The sequence below is a fragment of the Delphinapterus leucas genome, chromosome 20 (genome assembly GCF_059928025.1).
Source record: "Delphinapterus leucas isolate spDelLeu-1000000601 "Yukka" chromosome 20, BTC_Dleu_Yukka2, whole genome shotgun sequence".
In the NCBI taxonomy this organism is placed as follows: Eukaryota; Metazoa; Chordata; class Mammalia; order Artiodactyla; family Monodontidae; genus Delphinapterus; species Delphinapterus leucas.
The window spans coordinates 52,593,463-52,619,525 of NC_143148.1; the positions used below are offsets into that span (position 1 = coordinate 52,593,463).

Consider the following 26,063-nt stretch of genomic DNA (forward strand, 5'->3'; position numbering starts at 1 on the left):
GGTGTAGGTACGGAGAAACTGGAAACCTCATTCATTGCTGATGGGAACATAACATGGTGTAAACACTGCAAAAAAACATTTTGGCAGTTCCTTAAAAACTTAAACATAGAATTACCATATGACCCGGCAATTTTACTCCTAGGTATATACCCAAAAGAAACAGAAACGTATATCCACAGAAAAGCTTGCAGAAAAATGTCCAAAGCAGCATTATTCATAACACCCAACGAGTAGAAACAATCCAAGTGTCCATCAACTAAGGAACTGATAAATAAAAGGTGGTATATACCAACAGTGGAGTATTATTCAGTCATGAAAGGGAATGGAATACTGATATATGCTACAGCACAGAAGAATCTTGAAAGCATTATGCTAGGTGAAAGAAGCCAAACACAAAAGGCCACAGAGCATATGGATCTATTTATAGTAAATGCCCAGAACAGGCAAATCCATGGAGACATGAAGTAGTATAGTAGTTGCCAGTGGATGGGGGAGGGGGATGGGGAAAATTGGGAGGTAAGGGATTTCTTCTTGGGGTGATGGAAACGTTCTAGAATTAGCGGTGATGGTTGCACAACACTGTAAATATACTGCAAACCACTGGACTGTATACTTTAAGATGGCTAAAATGTTTTATTATATAAATTATTTAGAAAGCAATAGTAAAAGAGAAACACAAATATCGTATGATATCGCTTATATGTGGAATCTAAAAAAATGGTACAAATGAACTTATTTACAAAACAGAAATAGAGTCACAGTTGTAGAAAACAAACTTATGGTTACCAAGGGGGAAAGGTGCAGGGGGAGGGATAAATTGGGAGATTGGGATTAACATACATACACTACTATATATAAAATAGACTCTAAGATAATAAGCCAATAGGTAATAAGGACCTACTGGAGAGCACAGGGAACTCTACTCAATACTTTGTAATGACCTATATGGGAAAAGAATATAAAACGGAGTGGATACATGTATAACTGATTCACTTTGCTGTACAGCAGAAACTAACACAACACTGTAAATCAACTATACTCCAATAAAAACTAATCAAAGAAAAGAAAGAAAACCATAGTAGACTTTGATTTGGGAAGATGAACTGTCCCCTTTGCCACTCTGCTCTAGGTTATTCCTTTGCCTTAGAATCAGCTGCTCTACAACATCATTCTTGGCCAAGCCAGTTATTGAGACCCGCAGAAGGGCAGGTACACGGGTTTATATATGGTAGGTGCCCAGCCCAGGTCTAGTTCTTTCCTGGGTCATACCCTGCCTCATGAGTGACCTCTTTCCTCTTCCTAACACTTGTCCATCCCTCCATCAGCCAGGCCAGAGCTCTCTGCCTGAGCTAGCCCGGCTTGTGAGAAAGCCAGTTTGCAGGGGTACCAGTTCTCTATTGCCTTGGGCTGCTACTCTCCATCGCTCTCTGTATTTTTGCCTGTCTCTCGCTGTTCAACTGGAAGATGATACTCCAAAGAACACCTCCAACTAGCCCTTCTTAGAAATCATCACTTCCTGCCTCTTCTCACCAAAGCTTTCCTTCCAATGTCACGTTCCACTTCTGTTTCTTACTCTCCCATTATTCCCAAACCCCAGACTTTGCACTGACACGTGGCTCTCTTTCCAATCCGAAGCGAATGTTCCACTGACCCACGTTTACATACAACATGCCATGAGCACAGTAAGTCCCCTACATACAAACATTTATGTTGCAAACTTTTAAAGATTTGAACGTCTGTTTGCATGCCCAATCACATAAGTTAGTTCACATGTCTGGCGTACGTCGTCACGTGCGTGCATCCTCTACAAGTGGTTGTGCTTTGGTGTACTTTACTGTACAGTACTGTATAGAGTACAGCATCTTTATTTCAAGCCCAGGATGTCTGGAAGCAAGCGTAAAAGCAGTGGTGATATAGCTGGTACTATACTGTACTTTTCAAGGTATTGTACTGTAAGATTAAAAATGTTCTCTTTATTTTTTATGCTTGTTTTTTATGGATTATTCCTGTGAACAGTTTGTTGGACTTAAGAACAAACTGGGGGACTTCCCTGGTGGCACAGTGGTTAAGAATCCGCCTGCCAAAGCAGGGAACACGGGTTTGAGCCCTGGTCCAGGAAGATCCCACATGCCGTGGAGCAACTGAGCCCGTGCGCCACAACTACTGGGCCCGCGTGCCTAGAGCCTGCGAGTCACAACTACTGAGCCCGTGTGCTGCAACTACAGAAGCCCGTGCACCTAGAGCCCATGCTCCACAACAAGAGAAGCCACCACAGTAAGAAGTCTGCGCACCGCAAAGGGTAGCCCCCGCTCACCGCAACTAGAGAAAGCTCGCGTGCAGCAACAAAGACCCAACACAGCCAAAAATAAATAAATTAAATTAAAACAAACAAACAAAAAAACAAATTGGACTTACGAACGCGCTCTTGGAATGGAACTCGTTCGTATGTGGGGGACTTACTGTACAGTATGTAAACATGTGAGCGCTGACTCTGTGTCAGGCACTCTTTGCTTCACAAGAGTGCTTCCTCGAATCTTCAGGAAAACAACACAGGTGGATACCGCTGCCTCCACTTTCTAGCTAAGAACACGGAGGTCAGGGAAGAAAGCAACTTGCCCGTGGATATGGGGCTGGAAAGAGGCTCAGTAATCAACACTGGGGGTGCCTGACTCAGGAGCCGATGGTGTTTCCTCTACACTGATATCTCGTGTTTTAAACACTGAGACCATCATTAAGCACCCTCCTATAACGCCATTTCAGAACCCATTCCTTGGGGAATGGCTGTCAATAGGCAAGGGATTTCGTTTGGGGTGACGAGAATGTACTGGAATTAGTGGCAATGATTACAGAATTCTGTGAATACACTAAAATCCAGTGAATCACACATTTTAAACAGTGCATTTTATGGTATGTGAATTACACCTTTTTAGTTTTTTGTTTTTAAAGAACCCGTTGGTATTGTTATCTCTAGCAGCTCAGCCCAGCCAGAGAGAAAACGTGAATAATTTATCACCTCTGATGGTTTCCCATCACACTCAGAAAACATCCGAATGACTTTCAGATGTTCGCAGAGGCTGTGGGGCTCCACCCCGACTGCCCACCACTCACTCTCCCGGAGCACATCTGCACGGGGCACCCTACCGCAGACATCTACACCTTCTCACCTCCCCCCACCAACTTCTCCAGAAGAACCGGATAGTGATGTCCCTGGAAGTGGCCATGAGGAACCACGGATGGGAGGAATAAGCAGTCCACGTCCAGAGGAAGCATGATGAGATGGGCTCGGTGTGGCCCGGAGAAGGCAGGTGACTGACCCCACCTGCCCACTGGCAGTCAGGTCAAAGACACTGCCTTCCCTTCCCTTCTCATTCCCCCACTCCCCTTCCCTGGCCTTGTGGAATCACCCCTTAAACAGTTGTCTGCACTCACACCCTCGTGTCAGAGTTTTCTCCTGGAGAAACCAGCCTCAGACAAGGCTTTCACTGAGGTAGTCACCGCCCGTCTCTCTGACGCCACCTCCCACCACTTGCCTCTCACCCGCCTCTCTCGCTCCCACACTGAACTCTTTTCCCAGCACACGAGGTTGATCCCCCTGCAGGTCCTGTGCACTGGCACTCGGGTCTTCCTGCCGGGAAGCATCTGCTCCTTGCCCAGGCATCCATAGCTTCTTTTTCTTTTGTGGTCACAGCTCAAATGTCCCCCCTAAGAGAGATCTTCCTTGAACTGTAAAATCGACCCCAATGCCCCATCCCATGGCCGGTCACACCCCCCGTCTTTCACTCCAAAGCATCTGTACACAGAAGGAGGTGCTGGAAGCTGTGATTGCCCCTCTGGGTCCAGTCCACCTGCCCCACCCTCTTCTGTGTGCAGGGAGGCTGATCTTTATGGACAACAGTGGGCTCCAGGGACCTCAGGCTACAAATCGGTTTTGGCCACCAGATGTTCTCGCAGGCAGTCGAGGGGCGGGGGGAAGGGTGTGGGTAGAGTATTGATTCCCGCCATGTGCTCCCTGTCAGGGTCCTTGGTTCACCCTGAACCTGCCCACACCTACATAAATAGTACTTTATGAAATTCTCCTGAATTATTCACTTTGTGCCATCTGTTTTGTGATGTCTGTGTGTGTGTGTGTGTGTGTGTGTATGTGTGTGTGTGTGTGTCCTGTTATACATTCTCTAAAATCATTTTAATCTAGCTCTCCCTATAGGAAAGTAAACCTCATGAGAGGAGACATCCTGCCTGCCTTTTCCATGACTGTATCTGACTGTGTCCTCAGCGCCTAAAACCGCGCTCAGCATAAAACAGGTGCCGGTAAACATTTTTTGAACGTCTACATTCCATTTATTTGCAAGTATTTTACCAAGGGAAGCCTACGTATTGCTGATGGATCAGGTCACCTACATTTCTTTAAGTAACTTGTTTCGGGTCCCAGGCAACAAGGTTCTCTGAGTTCATGCTTATTTTCCTTAACCCCTTTGGCTGGGGAAGCTGCAACACAGGGTTACAAACGAGTTATTCTCTGGAATGGATTTAGCTGTCCCCTTCTGTTACAGGTTAATAAAATCTAGGAAATCACTTCTGAACAGCCAGAAGTACATTGTGGGAAAACGAGGAGACAGTTAAGAAACAAGGATTTGAGTTTTCCACATTTATGTTTGCTTTCACTCCTAATAAATATTTAAGTAAAACTGAATTTAACTTAACTTGATGACGATTTAAGTTTAATAGTCATCTGTTTATAGCGGTACTTTCCGCAAATTTTCAATTAAGAAAATTTCAATTAAGAAAACAAACACCTTTCTCCTTCTACTATAAATTTATAACTCCACATTCACTTATGTAATTGTTGTATGAAATCAATTTCAGTTGTATTTCCTTTGTAGAAAAACAGATGGGAAAGGACTCATTTGCATTTGGAATTGACTTGATGAGGTTTACAGAAAAAATGACAAATTGCGATAGGCAGAATAACGCCCCCCACCCCCAAAATGTCCATGTCCTAATGCCTAGAACACATGACTCTATTACTTTACATAGGAGATGGGAATTAAGGTTGCAGATGATCAGCCAACTCTAGAACAGAGAGATTATCTTGGATTCTCTGGCTGGGCTCAGCATAATCACAAAGGACTTGCAAAGTGCAAGAAGGAAGCAGAATTAGAGGGATACTATGTAAGAAGGACGACTCTACCCACTGTTGCTGGCTTTGAAGATGGAGGAAGGGTCACAAGCCAAAGAATGCAGGCGGCCGCTAGAAGCTAGAAAAGGCAAAGAGATAGATGCTCCCCTAGAACTTCCAAAGGAACACAACCATGCCCACACTCAGATTTTAGCCTAGTGAGACCCATGTCAAACTTCTGACATGCAGAACTGTAAGACAGCTAACTGGTGTTGTCTCAAGCCAAGTCAGTGGTAATGTGTTACTGCAACAACAGAAAACTAATGTAGAAACACAATCACGTTCTCCCCTTTAGAGGGGCAGCCATAGCATCTCTCTTCTACATGAGGTATTTTAATTTTTGTGGGAAATTTCAAATCTGAAAACATAACTACAGAGTCATTTGGGTAGACTTTTGGCATTTTTTTTTTTTTACAAGTCTATAATACATTCCAAGTATTCCCATCAAAATGGGAGGCTCCCTTAAATTAAACCGGGTTACTCTTTCAATTCCCAGCTCTTTTGCAATAAGCAAAGGAGAAAAACAATATCCAAGTGCCCAGCAGTGTGCCGAGTATTACAATAATGTAGATGTGCCGCTCTTGCTTTTCCCACCCAGCACAGTTGGCGCGCCGCAGGACAAGGGGTCAATACCCGTGAAGAAGATCAGCCCTGGATTGTGAGAGAATTAGCAGCTCCCTAGAGCAGTGCGTTATTTTGAAAGTACATCTTCCTGCTTCTTGCTTTCCTCTTCCATGGTGTGAAGGGAACCTGGGTTTCCTGACACGTTCCAGCTAGTTCAGACGCTCCGAGAGAGCCAAATGACTCAGTCCCTGGACCACTACCAATGTTTTCGGGATTGAATCCCGCTCTTATTTTCTAAGGAACAATGTTTAACTGGCCTCTGTGGCACTGTGTCAACTGACATCACCCTTTAATTGCAGATATGTCACGTCAGACTACCACCAATATTGAGGGAAGCATCCCAAGACGAGTTAAGCAACACGACGGAGGCTGTAAGTGTGTTTTCCGTATTCCTGGTCAAGGGGAAGGTATGGGCCACGAGGATGTGTACAGTTCAAGCCCTCTCAATCTGACCGCAAAAATGCTCCAACAGGTCAAATCACATCTACCTATCAAGTACAGAGCAAGCCAGTGTGACAGTCTCTCTGAAGGGTACATTATTCTGCCCTCATGTATTTTAAGTAACTCCCATGAATCAGGTAGTACGTGAAACACACCAAGCTAAGTTCACACCAGAAGCATTTTTATTTCCCCCTGTGATGACCATTGTATATGCAGTGAATTATGGGACTCAAAATAAGCTATTGCTTAGGGATTTTGAAAGTTAATATGTGCATGGAAGGTGATGAAATCATGAGCCCAGTGGCCTCTGAATTAGTAAGATCCTGTGAAGGAGATCCTACCCAAACTTGTTTTCAATACCAGATCAGGAGCGGATACAAAGAGAACTGACCTGTGTATGGGTCCTTTATACAACTGTTCATCCACATGTGATCTCACACATAATCACTGGTTGGCTTCTAATAAGACACTCAACTTCTCCTTGACATAAAAAACAAGAGCTGCCTTTACAGACTTGAGAAGGTAAAAGTCAGTGATCTCTTTCATACCTGTGAGAACTGAGACTGAGGACTCGCTGGAGGACCCTCATGAAGGCTCTTTAGTATTCCTGGGGAATGAAGCTGATCCACTGCGGCAGACTTGATGAAGGTCTAGAGAAGAAAAGCACAATGAAAAAAATTTTCACAATGTTATGCAGGTCTTTGGGTTTTCCTGAAAAGACAATATAGTTCTCTGGGTGATGGCTGCAGGTTTCCCCTTTTGATGGGTACATATGTAGAAGAATACGGGGCAGCAGCCAGCTCTAAGCAGAAACCTAAGATGGGGAAACCAAGAAACCAGAGTTTACAAAAAGGATGACATGTAACTCGGGCTATGATTAGAATCAGACAGCAAGATGGCAGGCCAGGAATTATCTAGTTAAGAGGGTTCTTCAAGATGTGTACACTATGTGCTGAACTATCAATAATTTCATACAGACTCTTTGCTATGGGATGTCTTTTCTCAGTCCTATTCTGATGCCCATGTGTGAGCCATGTGAATTTTAAAGGTGCTATGGATTGAATGTCTATGCCCCCTTCCCTCTGCCCCCAAATATTCATACGTTGAAAGCTTATCCCTAATGTGATAGTATCTGGTGGTGAGGCCTCTAGGAGGTGATTGGGTCATGAGGGTGGGGACCTCATGAAAGGGATTAGTGCCCTTTTAAAGAAGACCCCAGAGAGCTCCTTTGCCCCTTTCTGGTGAAAGCCAAGTAAGCAGGCTCTCATCAGACACCAAATCTGCTGCCTCCTTGATCTTGGACTTCTCACCTCCAGAACTGTGAGAAATAACTGTTGTTTAGGCCACCCTACCCATGGTACTTTTGTTATAGCAGCCCCAGTGTACTAAGGCAAAGGGCATCGTCTTCTGTCCCTGGAATTTGACTGGAGAGCTCTCTCTGATTGCCTGGATGGCCTGCTCCAGTCAGGCTCTGCTCTGTTAATGAAAGACGAAGGGGGCCAGAAATAGATTAGGCATGGAGGGGGCAGGGACAACTGCCTGAATACAGTTGCAGAAGGAATAAGAGAACAGCAGGGATCACATAAAGCATTCGCAACGGCAGCTTTAAAACAGACAAAGTTGGCTGTGTCAACGTCATTCTGTTTTCTGCTCACCACCTGGAGTAGGTACTTTCCTCATAGGTGAGACACTGACTAGGTACCCTGGACATCACATGTCAGGGAGCTTGCCATTCTCTGTCTCCAACAGATAAATCACGGTCCTTTCATTATAATAACACTCAGTTCCTGGCAAAGTACTAGGCACTTTCCATGTATTATTTCATGACGACTTCTCTGTCATGTTCTTTAAAAGAAGTCCCCAAAAAGTCCGAGGAATTTGGCCAACAATGTCTTGGATGTCCTGACGTTGTCTCTGTCTGCAAACGTACTGGAGTAAGGCTAACGTGTATATTGTTTAAGCTAAGGGTGGATTTGAAAAAGGGCTGGATATTCTAATGCCTGCGTTCAATACTTTGCCACTTAAGCTGACTGCAGATTCTCAGGCCAAAAGTAGATATCAAGGCTGACAGAACGCTCTCCACACAGTTCAAGTGAACTGGTGAAAAGAGAAATAATCATAATCCTTCCCAATTCAGTTGCGATTAGTTTCATATAATCTTACTATCTCCCTTAGGCACGTTGCAGAGTTTTCAAAGTGTGGTCCTTGTGGAACTTACCAGGTCAAGGCCTTTGTGAGGTGAGGCTTCACGAATCTAAACTGCTAGCAACACCCCCAGGAACACCCACTCGCAGGACAGTTTTAAAACCACTGTCTTAAACTTGGGCATCCAGGGTCGCTCCCTCCCCACTCCCTCCCTTTGTTTCTCCTTCTCTCTCTCCTGTTCTCTTCCTCTCCCATGATTGTCGATTCTTTCGTGCTTTCATCTCTTCTTCTTTTCTCCCATATTTTTCTGCCAAAGTTTACTTTTGTCCACGTGCCAGTGAGAATGGAGATACGGACCATTAAATCAAATGTAGGTAGGTAAGTAGGTAGGTTTAATTAAACGAAGAAAAAAGAAAGAATTCTTCAGACTTTTTCTCACGAAGAATAAGACATTTCTTTAGAAAACTTCCTTGGCAAGTAGGGGGGATACAAGCTGAGGACCTCAGGGACCTGATTTGAACAGCAACTGCTCTGCAGGGGGCAGAGAGAGGAATGTGTTTATTGCTTCTCAGCAGAGAAGGGGAGATAAGGGAGGATGAGGGGCAGGGAGGAGGAAGAGAACCAGTAAGATGGGGGAAGGGAGCTCACAAACCACAATGTGGCCACTCCCAGCACTTGCCCCAAGTGTAAATAAAATATACCCAAATGCTCACGGAATCCATGTTAGTGGAGTTTTTCAGTCAACAATGAAAGCTGAATTCTGTACCTAGGTTGATCCCTGAGAGAACCAGAGAATCTAGGAAACCACAGAGGAGCACAAGGCGATGCACCCCAGGAACTCAGATACTTCTGGAAATCTTCGGGAGGGCTTGAGATTGCCGGGCACAAGCCATGAAGTTGGAGTCTGAACTGAGTTTAAAGGTCTCTTAGGAAGACAGTAACCGTGTGAGTTATCAGATCAGGTCACTTTTGAGAGTTAAAGGGAGCATCTGAAAGATGTAGGGACACGAGGCATATACCAGGGAAATGATCACCCCACCTAAAGAGGATTCAGATATCTTGAATTCATGGGAAAGAGAGGACACATTGTGGAGCTCGCTCAGAAGGTTTCCCCTAAACTACACTCAGGCTGTTAGGGGGCAGAGGAGAGGGGAAAGAAATGTGACAGCAGCTGGAGGAGAAGCTCAGGAAATGAATTACAGACGCCTTTATGTCTGTGAGAAGATCAATTCCGGTGACCTTAGGTAACAGATGATGGTAGATTCAGTTGTAGAGTAGATTCAGATAAATAACCAACACTGGTAAAAGAAATTTAAAAAAGAAATAAAGGAAAGAAGGCAGGCAGGAAAAAAGATGGAAGGGAGGAAGGGAGAGCAGGAGGGAGGGAGAGAGGGAGGGAGGAAAGGGGAGAGGGAGGGAGGGAGGGAGGAAGTTAGTTTGAAGCTGTCTGTTCCACTAAGCTGCCTTTCTTAACGACTGATGGTAGAATTCAAAACACTGCCTTGAGCGATGCTTCACCGAACCTAGGGGTGGTTGACAAACAACGCCTGACTGCATGGCAGGCAACGTGGTGCCATGGAAAGCCTGGGCCCTGAAATCAGAGAGACCTGCCCTGCAATCCCAGGGAAGCAAGATGAGGGCAAAACAGACTTGGCTGCACGGAAAAAGAGTCTCTCAGGGAGAGCTACGGTTTCCAATAATACCCTCTCCCTTTGTTTTCTATGACACATCCATTAAAAAATCCAAAAAACCAAAACCAACTGTCTATTTACACTGTTACTGCATCTTGTAAAGATAACTGACAATATCAAAAATGTCCAAGACGTCCTTGGGATGGCTTGCCTTCCACTGTAAGTGATATGGCACGTATAGATCTCAGTGTGCGGGCTGCAGTAGTTCCCGAGAAGTAGACAGTTATCCCCAAAGTAGCTGAAACTGAATCATGGCTTGTCCTTGTTGGTATCAGTGTGTTTCTGGTAAAGGGTATGAAACAGAAGACGACGGCTTAGTGCGTGTTCATCTTGTCACAGGGAGTCCCTGTGAAAACAGAACGTGGGCGAAGGCCACCCTAGACCATTATGCTGATAACCTATGAAAACACCTCTTGACTACTCAATGGCTCAGGCTTGGGGAATTGTCTGGTTGTCGGACAACTGCATCCTGATCACCTGTCTGGGGTTATGTGCATGGGGGGTGGAAGGATGGGGATGAAGATGTGTACTCTTGAAGAGAATGGAGATCCCTATCGTCCACCATCCTGGGATGCGGTCAACACTAGGACAGAGTTGGAAGGCTGGTCTTAAGCCTGGGTACATGGCAGGCACTTTCTTTCCTCTGGGTCGTTCCCTGGAGGGAGGAGCTGCCCTCCCGGCAGACAGAGGTGTGGGTGCATAAGGCCAGGCAGCACTGCGGAGGCCCCTGGAGGAAGGGGCTGGGCCTGGGGCTCTAAGTAGTGTCACATCCAATTGCAATTAATCATTTCATTTTTGGTTCCTTTACAGCCAAAACCACAGTCAAATCTTCCCCAAAACAAAACAAAGCGAGAGCAAGCAACAGCGACGATGGTAACGGAGGTCTCACTATGCGGAGAGGGGAGGGGGGCAGGACCCCTGAACTTGACCCCAGAGGTCAGCCTAGTGTGTCTTATCAGCATCTACCTGAGGAGGGTGAGCTGAGCCCTGGGGAAGCAGAAGAGAAAGAAGCCTTAGGCGTGGTCAAGGCAGATGCTGGAGGCTTGGGTACCACCCCCTCCTGATACGCTGAAGAAGAGAGGGACCTGGCCTGGGGGCCGGGGGAGGGGTGCAGCCAGCAGGGGAGGTCCATTCGTGTCCACCCAGTGGCTCAGTGACCTCCTCCAGACCTCTTAGTTAGTGAAGCTAAGGCAACAGACACATCACAACAACGACGATGCTATCAAACAAATGATACCATACCAGTAAGACCGTGACTGCTCTCTTAAAACACCCCTGAAAGTCGAGCTGGTCCTCAAATCTTGAAAGACTATAAAATGCTTCTCCCCCTCCCCTCTGTCATCCTTCTGAGTTGACTGTTCCCTACGAATGAGTCATGCCAGTAGAAATGTTAATGTATTTGACATGTGTCAACATCACCCTGAGAAAAGCCGCTGGATGGTTTTACTGGCACACGTGACACGAAGCACTGAAGATGTGTGTGTCTGCCTTGGCCTGACACTAACGCAGCATGTTCAAAGCTCATCACTCGTGGGATCCTGACGTCAGTCCAGTGAAGGAGGCTTGCTCACCATCCACGTTCCTGTCTCTCTTCCTTTTAGCAAAAAGTGTGCTCTTGATCGAGTTGGCCTTCTTTCTTTCTTAAACCAGAAATTTGTATGGAGACTGTACTACACGTAGATACTGGCAGTATGAAAATAAAGCATCTGGAATAACATGCAAAATTGGTAGTACAGAGATGACACACAATAATATATGTGAGGGGCTTCCCTGGTGGCGCAGTGGTTGAGAGTCCGCCTGCCGATAATCGTGGCTTTCTGATTTTTCAGTTTGCCCTTATGTAACAAGTACAAAAATGACATATAATGGCTTCGGTCATATGTGGGTACTGCTCATATATTACTTTCCGTGAGACCCATTCTCTGGGGATGCTGACCCCTGAAAACCGTATTTCCCAGATTCCCCTGGGAACTGGCTTCTGGTTACTTTCGGTCACAAGAGGCACTGGTTGGAGTCTGGAAGCAGGAGATGAAGGGTAGCCAGGGTATTTCCTGCCCTCCCTCTGTGTCACCCTCAGCGTCTCCAGCTAAGCTTGTCTCTCCTTCATGGTTCCAGCCCCACCCAGGAAGCCTCCACCATCCAAGCTGTTGTCACCCAGCTCTGGCTTTTGAGTTTGGATAAGACCACTTCCTTCTTTTGTCTCTCTAGCCCCAAGGGCAGTAGGAGACCCCAGCCATTGCCCATCTCCGGTTGTCTCCGCAGACCCTGCTGGCCTTTTGGCAACACCTTCATACCCTGTAATACAAGGTCCCATATTGAATTTTTGCCATTGAGCTCCTAGCGCTGACTCTTCTTTCTGACTGGAGTGTGACTGATCCAGAACATTCTGAAGGGTAACGTAAAAGTGGGATTGGAATTTCAGCCTGCTGTTATCTGACCTGTGCCTTTTCAGTTCGTTTCCTGTCGGTCCAAAGAACATTCTGAAAATCATAGATGTTGTTCCGTTCAAACTTTCAGGGTATGCAGTTTTTAATAGTATTGTTGGCATATGATTCTCCCTATGAACAAAAACCAAATAAGACCCTGAGGGATTTACGGTCTGGAGGCTGTGGGTAGTTGAGGAGAAGTTTCCAAGACGATTCTGGACTTGGGTGGGGAGAAGTTTGTCCAAATCAAAGCAGATGGCGCATCTTGGTGGAACAATCAGCTTCTCCCGATGGCCATGTGCGCTCCATCCAGCTGAGCTATTTTGTGCCTCCTTTCACAAGACCAGCTCTGTTTCACTCCCGATTCACACGGGAGCTTGGCAAGATGCTTGTGTTACGGGTTCCCTTCTTCCTGAGACTTGTTACTATTGAGAGAGAAGTTGGTCCCAGTCTGGAGGACTTCGCTAAGGGGAAGGTGAGGCCTGGCTTTTCTGGAACTTCAAGACAAGTTGTACCAAGGGGGAAACGGCTCCCAGGTCCAGGTGTGATCACACCGTGAGCACTGACGCACACAGGTGGTCTGCAGCTCTCGGAGGTGTGGTGAAGTCAAACCAAACCAAGGCTCCACGGTGGAGACCTGAGTTTCCCAGGTGCTAACAGGAGCATATCCACAATGAGGCCACCTAAAACTTGGCCAAGAAAATTAGTGATGGGCGTACCTCATAAAACATTTAAGTTCGGGCTCATTTCAATTAAGCCTCTCAGCGCCTCAGGTGTTTGTCCAAAGCTTACCTGAGCCTGAACTCTTGGAACCAAGGGTGTTTGTTGAGACCTGCATGAACATGCTTGCCCACGAAAAGTCTGGTAACAAGAAGCCCTCACCCCCGTCTCCACCCCAGTCCAAAAAGATCCCAGCCGACGACTACGAGAAGTAGCTTCCCAACACTTCTAAACTCTGAAAAGTTTGGATTTCACTTTAACCAGAGATGCCAAGTATCTGCTTTTTATTCGGGGGTGGGGTAGGGGGTGAGATCTTAAAAATTATCTTTCTGCCCCAGATGATGTTGTCACATAACATGGAATCAGAATGTCTCCATTAGACAAATAATCAGTGAAGGGCACCGCGCAAAATGTGGTTCTTTCTTTTCTAATCTGGGTTGAAAACTGTGGACTGGATTGAGTTAGATTTGAGGGTCAGTTCAGGCCAAATGGAGGTGGCTTCCTCTCACTTCCTATAGTCGTTAAAAGTCTTTATCTGATATATTTAATGACAACAATAACTGACATTAATGGAACTCGTACTCTACACCGGCCTTGTGCTGAGCATTTTATAAGGGATTATCTCATTTCATCCTCAAGGCTACTCTGTGGGCTGGGTGCTGATTGTCTACACTGCATAGACGAGAGAGAGAAGCTGTGGGAAGTTACATTACTTGTCTGAATTCACCAGTATTAAGTGGCAGGAATTGAACTCGTGTCTCTCCAGGCATAGAGCCCAAGCTCCTAAGCATTTTGCTGGATAGATCTCGACTGAGATGGTTTTCATAAGCAAGAACAAAGCTAACATCTGAATAAATGAAGTTGGTTCTGTTCATAAGAAAATGGGCATGAAACTGCGTTGAGAGTGGCAAAGCCTCACAGAGAGGTTAAGGTTTAATTATTACAAAGAAAGAAATTCTATGGTGTGGGAGGAACAGCAGAAAAGAGAGAGTAGGGAAGATACTGATGATGCAATAAAAAGAACCGTATCTTGGAAATGTATCAGTGTAATGATTCTGAATTTGTAAAACTTAAGTATTCAAGGAGGGGAGGGGAGAAATATGGAGAAATGGGGGAAAAGATTAATTTGTGGGGAGGTGTGAAAACAGGGACAGATCTTTTCTTTCTTTAATTTAGATTTCCATTAGATCATTTGTGCATATTAAAAAGACCCTATGAGTTCACAACGGGAACTGGGCATTCAGGACTATTGTGTGGTTAGCCACAGCCCTGCAGACACAGTCTTGGCATGTCAAGGTTCTGTCACTGAACAGTATTTGGAGGGAGCTCAGATTCTACATGGCAAATGTCAGTATTCTTTCGTAAGGCCACACTCTGAGATGTCGCCCTTTACGAGAAGGAAAACCCTAGACTGGAAGAGGAGGAAGGAAGCAAACTTTGTGCCGTGACTTTAAAAAGGCTACAGGCTCCTCTGCGTGTTCTTAGAAATACGAGTTGCGATGGATCTCACATCTGAATGTGGGTAAGAGTCGCCTGGTGACCCTCTAAGACTGCAGGTTCTTCAGATTCAGTCCTAGACACTGTGACTTAGAAGTGAGGCCAGGGAATCTGTAACCCGTACCCCATTTTAACAAACCCTTCAGGTGGTAGGGATGTCAGCGGCCGGCAGACCACAACGGGACAGAGGAATTCACAGCTCAAAGGAGAGGACTTTATGCCCTGATTTTCACGGATGGGGAAACTGGTATTTGTTGTACGTCAGTATTACTGAGTTCATTCTTAGAAAACCAGATTTTCATGTTGGTGCACGATGTGAATTTGGGGAAAGCCATATGCTTAGCTCTATGTGAGGCCCTTTCTATATAGTCTCATTTCATACACAGAATAACCTTGTAAGATCAGGATTATTTTTCAGGTTAGGCAACTACAGATTAAGAAGGTTTAAGTATCTTGAGTGAGGTCATACAGCTAAGAAGTGTGGAGTCAGGATTCTAAATCAATATGTATTTGAGACCTTCTCTGTATACCATGTACCTTCTAAACCTGTCTTCAGGTGAAACTTATGATGCATCTACTGTGATTGGACAACAGTTATTCAGGGGAAAAGGTGGACATTATAAATGGAATGACCAAATTCACAGAGCCAATGCCAGGCTTTAGTGCACACTGGCCTTACCCAGGGAATTTCAGTCCTGAGGGCTGAGTCTTTTCTTAATGGAGTCCCATGGTTCATAGCATCTGCTCTAGGGTCATCAAAGGAACCTTTCTACTGATGGAACGCCTCTTACTACCCTTCCCCATTTGGGACTCAGTCAATGGCTACCACTGATCAGCTGCCATGACAGAGGATAAGCTCAATACATCCTGTAACCTGGTTTGATTTTGTCATGGTCATGAAAACGGCGGGGGCGGGGGCGAGCATAACCTTCTCTGCAATTCCAACTTTTCTCCTTTATATGTTAATAATATTCCATTGTTATGATTATCAAAAGAGCATATCAACTTTTTCAGTGAATAGTTATTGAATTCTGTCTAAGGCTGTGTGCCAGGGAGGGAAGGGGATTTAGATTCCTGAACAAGTCAAAGCCCTGCCCTTGGGAAGCTTATATGCTAGAGGACACTGCACCAGTGACACACAGAAAATAAACAACTGAATACATAGGATGTCAGTGAACATCGGTGTGGAGAAGAATAACGCAGAGTAAGAAAGATAAGGAAGGGAGAGTGGTCTATATTGTACATATTAACACGTACGAAAGTAGGTACTTTGGAAAACTTTGAACACTAGGAAAACAATATAAAATATCATCCAGAATCCTCCTCCTGATACATAGATATAACCACTGCTAACAGTTTGGTCTGTTTTCTTTCGGACCTTTTTCTCTATTGAGTTGTGATCATATCCTATCGGCTTTCTTGGTGTAACCTGCATTTTTTTACTTAACAGGCCGTCATCATTCTCCCATGTCATTAACACGACTTCATAGTTAAAGGTGCGCTAAGTGCCACTGCAGGAATGCGCTACCATCGATTTAGTTATTTCCTCTGTTGTTGGTCATGTAGATTATTTCCCATTTTTCCCCATTACAAACATCACACTGAGGCTCTTCCTTAGATAAATCGTTGTGTGGATATCTAAGTATTTTTTCAGAATGAATTTGTGTGTCTTTGAGTCAGTTTTCTGAGGCTCTTGATGGATGTTGCCAAACTGCCCCCCAGAAGCAGGGGGGACTCGGCCATCTTATCACAGTGTGTAGCAAAGCCTTTCCTAGGCTCTCTCAAGAGTTCTGTTCTGGGCTTGCATTTAATCTGCCCCAGTCTTGATTGAGGGTCTAGTCCTCCCAGGTCTGAGGATACAATACTCCTTCCTGTACCACTCCCCAGTGTGACACTCGAAAGGACCCTTCCCATCTGCACGGTGGAGAAGAACGCCTCTGACCACATGGGCACCTTCGCCAGGATCTGAAGAGGTGACCTTCCTCCCTTCCCCCAGTCTTTGCTCGAGTGAGTCTAAATCTATTCCTGGCCTCTCAGGGCCCCCCCTCCAGGATGCGGTAATCACAGCACTAACCTGTGTTCACATTTCCCATTATCGAGCAGAAATCCCCCTGTGCATCGACATAGCCTGGCTGCTTCCTAATGGCCCCAGCTCCCAACTTCTAATGGTCCCATCCTCATTTCTCACAGGAGCCAGCTCTTTTTGTTAGTGCTTTAAGATTCCTGGTCCAGATGAAATTTCCCCCATGATGTCCATCTGGCCAAATTGAAGGTGATGCAGGCAGTGAGACAGAGAGACGGGTGTGTCTGCGTCAATAGGACAGAGGAACGTCCAGGGCTATCCATCTTCCATCTCCTCCAGTGACATCCCACCGCCCTCTCCTTGTCTGCAATGTGGGGATGAGAGACGACATCCCTAATAGTTAGCGCCATGCCACAGAGACAGGGTGGATGCAGGTACTCTGCTCAGAGCCCTCCCTTCCAGCCCTGACAGCACGAGAAGATGTTGCTTCTTTCTTTGTGGGTCAAACCCCTTCAGAGTGTGGCCCTTCCCCCTTTGCAGTTCACCACATGGGAGATGTAATCTTTGGAGGAGATGTTACCAAGGGCAACAGGGACTCTATGCACGTTGATCCTTCCTGGGGTCTGAGCTGTTTGCGCTATGCCTTAAGAAAGAAGCCCTTACCCGCGCTTGACCTCAACTGCGGCTTTTCCTCAAAGTAAATAAAATGCTTTGCTGACGCAGAAATCATGCTCAGCAGCGATTACAAAGCACAAAAATAATGACTTTTTTAAAAAAGGAAAATACTATGAGCACTGGACGATACCAGCACCGCCATTTTTGTTTTTTTTTGCCACCTGGGGATCAGGTTTTCCATGTCTCCCTTCCTTGATTAAGGTGTGAGATTGCTCACGGGCTTCCCCGGCCGGCTGCTAAGTACACGGGTTTTAGGCTAGGCACCCATTTCTGGGAAGAGAGGTGGGCGAGTAAAAGAAAAAAAAAAGTTCTTCAGCTGCAAATTCAAGAAGTTATCTCTGAACTGGGATTTAATTGGTAACCAGTAATGAAGTTATGAAAACAAAGAAGTCTTCTTTCCAAATCCCCAAAGGATTCCTGGGGAGCAGGCTGCAGCCTCTCTGTGTGACAACAGCGCATGCCACAAGCAGGACATTCCCCATAGGTACAGGTGCATGCAACTGCCTCCTGGAGCTGCCGTTCACCTTCTCCCAGGTGCCTCTAGCGTTCCCACCTCGCTCAGGTTTGAGGTAAAAGTCACTCATTAGCTCAGCAAATATGACGGGGCTCCCCCTTGGTTCCAGGGATTCTGCTGGCACCGGGGGTTCAGAAGTGAGCCAACTACAGAAAGTTCCTCCCTTCACAGAGCTTTCATTCTAGTGGAGTGAAGGCAGATCAGCCACTGGGAAGGAAGGAAACAAACGCAGTAACTTCAGGGCACGTGTGGTGCCTGCAGGGAATTTTAAAAAGCAGGTGATTGAATGCTAGCGGTGTGAGCAGCTAATGGAGAGTGGTTCCCGCTGCTCCATCCCCTATTTCATTCTCAGGAGCCAGAGGAATTGTCTGAAGAGGAAACCTGATCCTGCGTAATCATGGGAATTTGACATTTCATTCCTCGTCCTTTCAACATTGTCTTTTTCCATCTACTAGACTGTAAGTGTCCTGAAAGCAAGGATAGGACTGCTTTGCTAACTTCATCCCCGCAGTGTCACATATAGTAGAAGCGCAGTAAATATGTGTGGAACGGATGGATGGATGAAGCAAGGAAGGCTCTATTTGAGGAGGCTTCTGTGATTGATACTTAGGAGAGGCTCAAGCTACTTCATATCCATCAGGGAAGCACCCAACTGGAGGGGCAACAAGAAGCACAGTATGGGATCCTGTGGGCTTGGGAAGCTGACTCCAGGTGTCTGAAAATGGCACCTCCGTGGCCCTTCACCACCAACCCAAGCACAAAGCCTGGAAAGGTGACCTCAGAGACTCACTTTGGTGGTATTAGGTCTAGAAGGGTTTCCATAGGGAGACCACTGAGAAGTATGGTTGACTCAATTCCTTAACATCATAATTCAAACTCCTAAGAAGGTAGGAGAGATTGTGGGGAGCGATGGGAGTGTAGCCCCTCAAGGGCTCTGAGACACGTAGATTAGGATCTTTATGAAGGTATCCTGGGTTCTTCCTTTATTGGCAGGGCTTCTATCATCTCCAGTACACCTGATTGCTATTTATGCCCACCAGCTTGGTTCAAACCTTTAATGAATGTCTTTGCTCAGAGGTCTTGAGGCTGAAGGTTTTTTTTTTTTTTTTGAATCATCAAAGACCTGAAAGTCAACCTGGCTTCATCAAAAAGGCAGTGAATTCCCTATTAAAGGAAAGACTGAGGTCGAGTCTGGACATGTCAGGGGTGTTAACACAGGTTTCCCCCGCTAAGAAGCAATTACCTTTCTCCCTAACTGCGAAAATCCTCTTCACATTTCTTCCAGTTAGCGAAACCGGGAACCAACGCAGGTCATCACAAAGAGAACTTGCAAAATGTGCAGGGTATCTGCAAATCAAACACCGGATAAGAACTGAAAAACAAATTGCTCTGAACTACTGTCCAAACCTGACCTTTTGTGAGCCTGTGACATAAAACACTCATTCGATGAACCGTCAAAGAGGACTTTATCCTATTCCGTATTCATGTCACACACTGGAAGTCAGGACCCAAGGGTTTTCTGGGCCTTGTTTTTCTCATCTGCAAAAAGGGGTTGAACATTTCTATCTCCCAGTGTGGTTGGAAGGGTTCCCAGGTGTCACACTTAGGAAGCACCAGGCTCCCACTCAGCACTTCATAAACCATGGAGGCATTTGAGGGTGAACTCTCTCAGTTCTGGGGCACTGAAAGTTTAACACTTCTTAATAATACTAATTACACTGGGCCAAGGCAGAAATCGAACACTCCAGTGTTCCTGCTCCCCGATCATGGAAGCAGTAAAAAAGAAAAAAGTGTCAATTTTATCCCTTTGGTGACCTGTACACCCACCTAGCAAGACCAGGCCTAAACATGTGGTCCCGATTTCTTGTCTTAGGTGAAAGACTCATGTTCTTAGAGAAGCTGATTTTTACCAGTCTCAATAAAAAAGTAATTTCCCATCCATAGAGAATGGATTGGACTGCAAGAAGCCCTGCTAAATGTTCTGAGCAGATACGTGGATATCACACCCAACAGAGGACATATGCCTGTGCTGGTTCTTCTTCCTATCCACCCTCACCCCAGCCTCTACACTATGTCCATCCATGAAACCTCAGCTCAAATATCACCTCCTCCATGAAGCCTGTCTTGATTGCTATAAATGACTTTTAAGTTCCTTTATACTCTGTGATGGTGTCATGTATGTATGTCTCTCTTGTAACATGGAGAGCAGTTTAAGTTTGGGCTTGTGATGGGGTTTGGGTAATAGATTTTTCTCACTTGACTGCAAGCATTGGGGTGGGAGTCCCCAGTGCCCACCACAGAGGCAGAGTACCCTATAATGAAATGCTTGTGGAAGGAGAAAGGACATCTGTGTGGCTCTTGGCTATAAAGAACACTGAAAACAGGAGACACAGCATTGTGTGGGTAGGTGTCTCACTGCCCTGTAAGGCTTGGGAAGGAGCAGAGGTTGCAACCAGAGGGATTTAGGTTAGTGTTCAGGAAGAAAGCAGCTTTGCAAACATTCTTTCAAATTCCAGGCTGCCTAAAGAGTTAAGAGTGGGATACCAGGGAAAACAGTCAGCAACTATATCAGCCTCTACAAACACGACAATCTGCTTTACCCCAATCCTGATTTTTATTTTCCGTAGGTTTTAGAAGATAAACTTTATGGTGAAAGATTATGAGCAGGGTTTCGGCTAGGCTTCTTAAGCTAGGGGGATTTAAGGAAGGAGACAGTACTATCTTTCTGGGACCCAGGGAATCTCTGGGGACGCGTGGAGCTGGAAAGGCTCTCAGCAGCTGGGTAACCCTGGGTACGGAAGTTCAGACACATCTCCTTTAAGTCATCAGAAGAGAAACACCCCTTGGCTTCTGCTGTGTGAGGGAAAGAGGGGAGCACGACCAGATCCTCTCCCCCTGGAAAGGGCAGAGGGAAGGCTAGTCCGGGCCTTTCTGCTCAGCCTATTAGGCAACAGCAGACTGAGTACAGACATGCTTCGCTGCAGTGCCAGGCTCAAAACAAGGGCTAGGGTGGTAGGTAGCCTTCTGCCAGGTAGAAACCAGCCTTTTGCCAGCAGACACTCCTCCACCAGACAGTCCTGCTCCCAGCTATGCGGCCACTTCCCAGGCAGTTTCCAAACAAAAAACAGGACTGAGTTCATTTCTCACTGACTTTTTTTTTTCTCTCCTGCATTCCTGATCCCTACCTTTTGCTGTTGTTTTAAATTCCTAATTTATAGGCCATGGAGTTCTTGGCGAACAGAGACGCTAGCTAGGGAGCACACAGAGGAGGAGAAGTCTCCACTCCAGCCCTGGGTCCGCCACTGTGTTACTGTGTGACCTTGGCCAAAGGCACTGCATCTCTGGGCTCACCGTGCTCACCTGTGAGTTGGGGTAATTCTGCCTGCCGTATTGACCACGCCAGCCAACGGTGAAGCCGTAACAAGGAGAACTGGAAGGAAGCCCCTTGAAAACACAGAAAAAAAGAAACTTTGTAGGACAGAGAAACACATTTTGTTACCTATGCTGAACTGGGGGGTTCTCCACAAAATTGGGAAATAGTGACTCCCAGCACGCAGGTGGGTTTATGTTAAGTGCAGCCGTGTGTTAGAGCAACGCTTTTACAGGCTGGTTCTACCTGGCGGGGGGCGGGGCATGGACTCAACTGAGACGCATGCCTAGATGGGGGACCCGGGATCCCCCATACCTCAGGGGCTATCTTAGAGTTCTGCAACAACACAGAAAGTGGGTAGTACCAAGGGTTCTGGAGCCAGAGACACACTCGGCTTCCAGTCGTGCTTTTGCCTGGCCACCTGGAGCAAAGTGCCTCAGTGCTCGGTGCCTCAGTTTACCCATCTATCACAAGATCTAAATGGGATGAAGCATGGCAAATTGCTTCAGAGCAAAAGCACAGCGTCTAATACAGAGTAATAAATACAGTTGCTCAGTGTCTGGTACAGCAAGTGATACTTATTATTTTACTACTGATGTTATTATTAATCCAAAGTACCGAGTGCGGCGTACGCCTCAACTCTCCTTCCCTCTTACCCAGGAAATCTCCCTCCTGAAAAACTTCGAAACTGAGGCCCTGCTTTGCAGCAAGAAAACTGTGCTCCTCAAGGCCAAATGCTCCAAAACCAGTGTCTGTGTGGGGACCGGGGTGCGGGGGGGGGGGGTGGAATTTACCTTTTGGAAGTGACCCAGAGGCCTGTTAGAGACAGGGGGGAAAAGGAGGGAGGCGAGAGAAGCTGCCGGTGCTCTCGCGCAAGTTCACTGAGTTGATGAAGTTATTAAAACATAAAACACGCACAGGCTCCAGGAGGGAAAAATAAATAAATACAATAAAACAGCCGGCGCGTCCAACCCTGTTCCCCCAGGCGGTGTAAAGGCTGGAGGGCGAGGGAGCCCGAGGAACGAGTCGGTCAGGTGAACCAACCTCCCGGGGCGCGGCGCAGGGAGGCGTCCGCCCCGCCCAGGCTCGCCCACAACTCAGTGCCGGCCCCTCCTTTAAAATAAAAAAAAAATAAAAAAAAAAAGAAAGAAAGAAAGAAAGAAAGAAAAAAATGCCCCGGCGAGAGGCCCGCTCCTGCCGAGTCCCCGGGGCTCCCGCGGCCATCCCGGGAAAGAGCGGAGCGAGAACGCCCCTCGCGCGCCATTGGTCCACCCCCGTAGCAACAGCTGCGCGCCGGCCAATGGGAGCCGCGGAGCCGCCGGCCGCGGTCCAAGAACCTGGCTGCCAGAAAGTTCCCCGTCCCAGCCAAGAAAATAAACCCAGGCACTCTTCAGATTCCAGCGCTAACTTTTCTTTCTTTCTCTTCCTCCCCTCCCCCTTTCCCCGTACAACTTGTCTTCACTCTTAGTTGATGCCTGCCTGAGCCCCCAAACTCCGACGCCTTTTCGAAGGTCATCCCTTCCCACCCCCAAGGGAGAAACCTCATTAGAGGTAAAAGAAAGGACAGATTGAAAACGGTGTGTCAGGCTTTCAAATCCCACTCGGTCCTCATCACCAGCGACCCCTGGCAAACCTCAATTACAATAGCTTCATTTTTAATAGTGTGGTTTTTGTTTGGACAGATCTGCAAGTTCTGTGCCCAAAAGAAGGGCCCTTTGAACACCTACTGTGTGCCAGGCTTTGTCCTCGCAGTTTTATACGTCTTGCTGCATTTAATCCTCCTTGTAATTCTGGGAAATGACTCGCCCTGTCTCCATTTAATAGATGGGATGTTGACGTTCAAAACGAGGAACGGAAGTGTCCAAGGAGACACCGTTGGTATGTGGTCTAGCAGGATTCAAACCCAGGCCAGCCTCCTTCCAAAGACCACTCCGTTTCTGTGATGCCACACACCTCCACGAGCCCATTTCAGTGTAAGATATCCCAAAGAAATGGTGCAGGGTATGAGAATCTGATCCAGACCCACTGGTTTGTTAATAAGCCAGAGTGTGACTTGCACAATCGCATGGGGTCTTGACAGTGAGAAGGTCTCATCTCACACTTGGTTTCAGGCTCTGCTGGTGCTGTTTTGAAATTCTTAAGTTTTGAAGACTGGGCCTGCGAATTAGGTAGCCAGCCCTGCATCCAGGGATAAGAAGCTTCCAGGACGGTTCAGTGAAGACAGCTTATTTCAGTGTCCCAGAGGGATCTCTCAAGTAATGGAGGAGGAGGCTTGTAAGTCTCTCTCTCTCTCTCTCTCTCTCTCTCTCTCACACACACACACACACACACACACACTTACACTTCTGCACACACACCACATATTAGTCAGTTTTATTACACTGTAACTGTAATTTGAATCCCCAGTCTATTCAATGGGAGTGGATATATTTATGGCTGTGTTTAGGTGTGTGTGTGCGTGCGCCCGCGTGTGCTAGCTGGGAGAGGGAATAGGGGATTGGGGAATTTACGACACACAGACACAGCCCTGATTATTGCCTCTATTCTTTCCCTTTGGAGACATTACAAGGGATTTGAACCAGGCCCTGCTTTTATGAAATACATACTTGGGAGGTTTTGGAAAGGCCATAAACGCTGGTCTGTGTGGGGCTGAGGTTGGGGTGGTGCCAGCTCTTCTGGGAGGAGACAGGCCTTGAATACACTATCCACTGGGCCTGGCAGAAAACCCACGTAGTCCTGCATCTGTTTTACCCCCAAATCCAAGTCTTCTTTCCTGGCAAAGAGAGGCCTGGTTTTTATTCTCCCGATTGTGCTGGTTTTACTCTCTGAGTTAGGAGATTATCAGTGAATCACTGATGGTGTGAAAGTCTGGATGTATCCCTGACACTTATTGTGCCAACCAATATGTAAATTGTGTGCGGTCCGGGTTGCAAGGGACTGCGAGATGGCGGATAACTTTGGAGCCCTTTGTTTTGTGGTTAAGGGAACTGAGGCCCAGGGAAGGAAGCCCAGTTGTGCAGCCTAAACAGCTGGGTTATAGAGGTCTTTGGGTTAGAGTCCACTTCTCCTGACTTCCATTCCAGGCCTCTTTCTTGCTTTCATTTCTGCATGAGCAGAAAAATGCCATAAAGCATTACGTAATCAGTTCATGTGGGGAAAGGTTAATTTAATGAATAGCAATATGGGGTCAAAGGGGAGGGTCACTAACATTTATTAGTGCTTGGAACTTGCCCCTGCTTTGCCTACATGGTCTCACCTAATTGAATCTTCAGGACAACACTGAGAGAACATAGGTAATATTATTTTTATTTAACAGATGGGAAAAGTGAGGCACAGACTCATGGCATAACTTGTGTAGGGTCCCATACCTTATAAATGGATTAGCTGAGATATGAACTCAGTCCTTCTTCATCCCTGAATAGCAGAATTAAATTATTCAGATAATTATGGCTCCATGGTGCTTCATTTTAATGACCATATAAACCAGAGAAATGAGTCTATACCTGCCAAACATAAGTTGTCTGTGGTGGTCAACATAAACTAACTTTGGGTTGTTAATTACTCTTAATTCAGTTTCATCTTAATTTTGGGTGGGCTTTCTGGTGATGCTGTGCCCCATTCACTTTGAAACTACAGACGCACTAAAAATCCCAGTCCAGCCAAAGTATGTCTAATGATTTTCTTGGTGGGTGTTTCAGGAAAAAAAAAAAAAAAATATATATATATATATATACATACACACACATATATATTAGCAAATGGCTTCACTGATTAAATCATTTGGTTCTAGGTGAAACTGACAAATATTGGCAGCCATCTTAATGACCAAGGCTTCCCCCCAGCTTCTGCTCACCAAGTAACAGTGACTCAGTGGATACAAAACTTACAACTATGAACACAACACATGGGACTGGGTAAACATAAATCAATAGAACTACAGTAGGGCCCCACAAAAGCTATATCTGATCCCTAACCCCCAGAATCTGTGAAGGTGACTTTATTTGGAAAAAAGGTCTTTGCAGATATAAATAAGTTAAGGACCTCAAGATGAGATGGTCCTGGATTTAGGGTGGACCCTAAATCCAACGTTAGGTGTCCTTATAAGAGAGGAGGATTTATAGAGTGAAGATGGCGATGTGAAGATGGAGGCACAACCTAAGTGTCCATCGACAGGTGAATGGATGAAGAAGATGTGGTCCATATACACAGTGGAATAGTACTCAGCCATAACGAAGGAGGAAATAATGCCATTTGCAGCCACATGGGTGGACCTAGAGATTATCACACTAAGTGAAGTAAGTCAGACAGAGGAAGACAAGTACCATATATCGCTAGTATGTGGAATCTAAAAAAGTGATACAAATGTACTTATTTACAAAACAGAAGGAGACTCACAGAGGTATAAAACAAACTTGTGGTTACCAAAGGGGAAAGCGGGGAGGGAAAAATTGGGAATTCGGGATTAATAGATGTACACGACTATATATAAAACAGATAAACCACAAGGACCTACTGTATAGCACAGGGAACTACATTCAATATCTTGTCATAACCTATAATGGAAGAGAATCTGAAAAAGAATATATATACATATGTATATGTATGTATAACCGAATCACTTTGCAGTACACCTGAAACATTGTAAATCAACTATACTTCAATTAAAAAAAAGAAAAAAAAGATGGAGGCAAAGATTGGGGTAATGCATCCCCAAACCAAGGAACACCAGGGACTGCTGGCAGCCACCAGAGGCTAGGAGAA

The 26,063-nt window shown here is 46.0% G+C and overlaps 1 long non-coding RNA gene across 4 annotated transcripts in view; it reads right to left on the reverse strand.

Annotated features, from left to right (window-relative positions):
* Positions 1-26,063, reverse strand: part of LOC111179479 (uncharacterized) — a 283,874-nt gene that overhangs the window by 127,967 nt on the left and 129,844 nt on the right. For all 4 annotated transcript variants that reach the window (XR_016390888.1, XR_016390887.1, XR_016390890.1 and 1 more), the window contains 3 exons: positions 21,293-21,376; positions 19,176-19,279; positions 6,790-6,891 (listed from right to left, as the gene is read on the reverse strand). This is a non-coding gene — a long non-coding RNA (uncharacterized LOC111179479). The remainder of the gene's footprint in view (positions 1-6,789; positions 6,892-19,175; positions 19,280-21,292; positions 21,377-26,063) is intronic.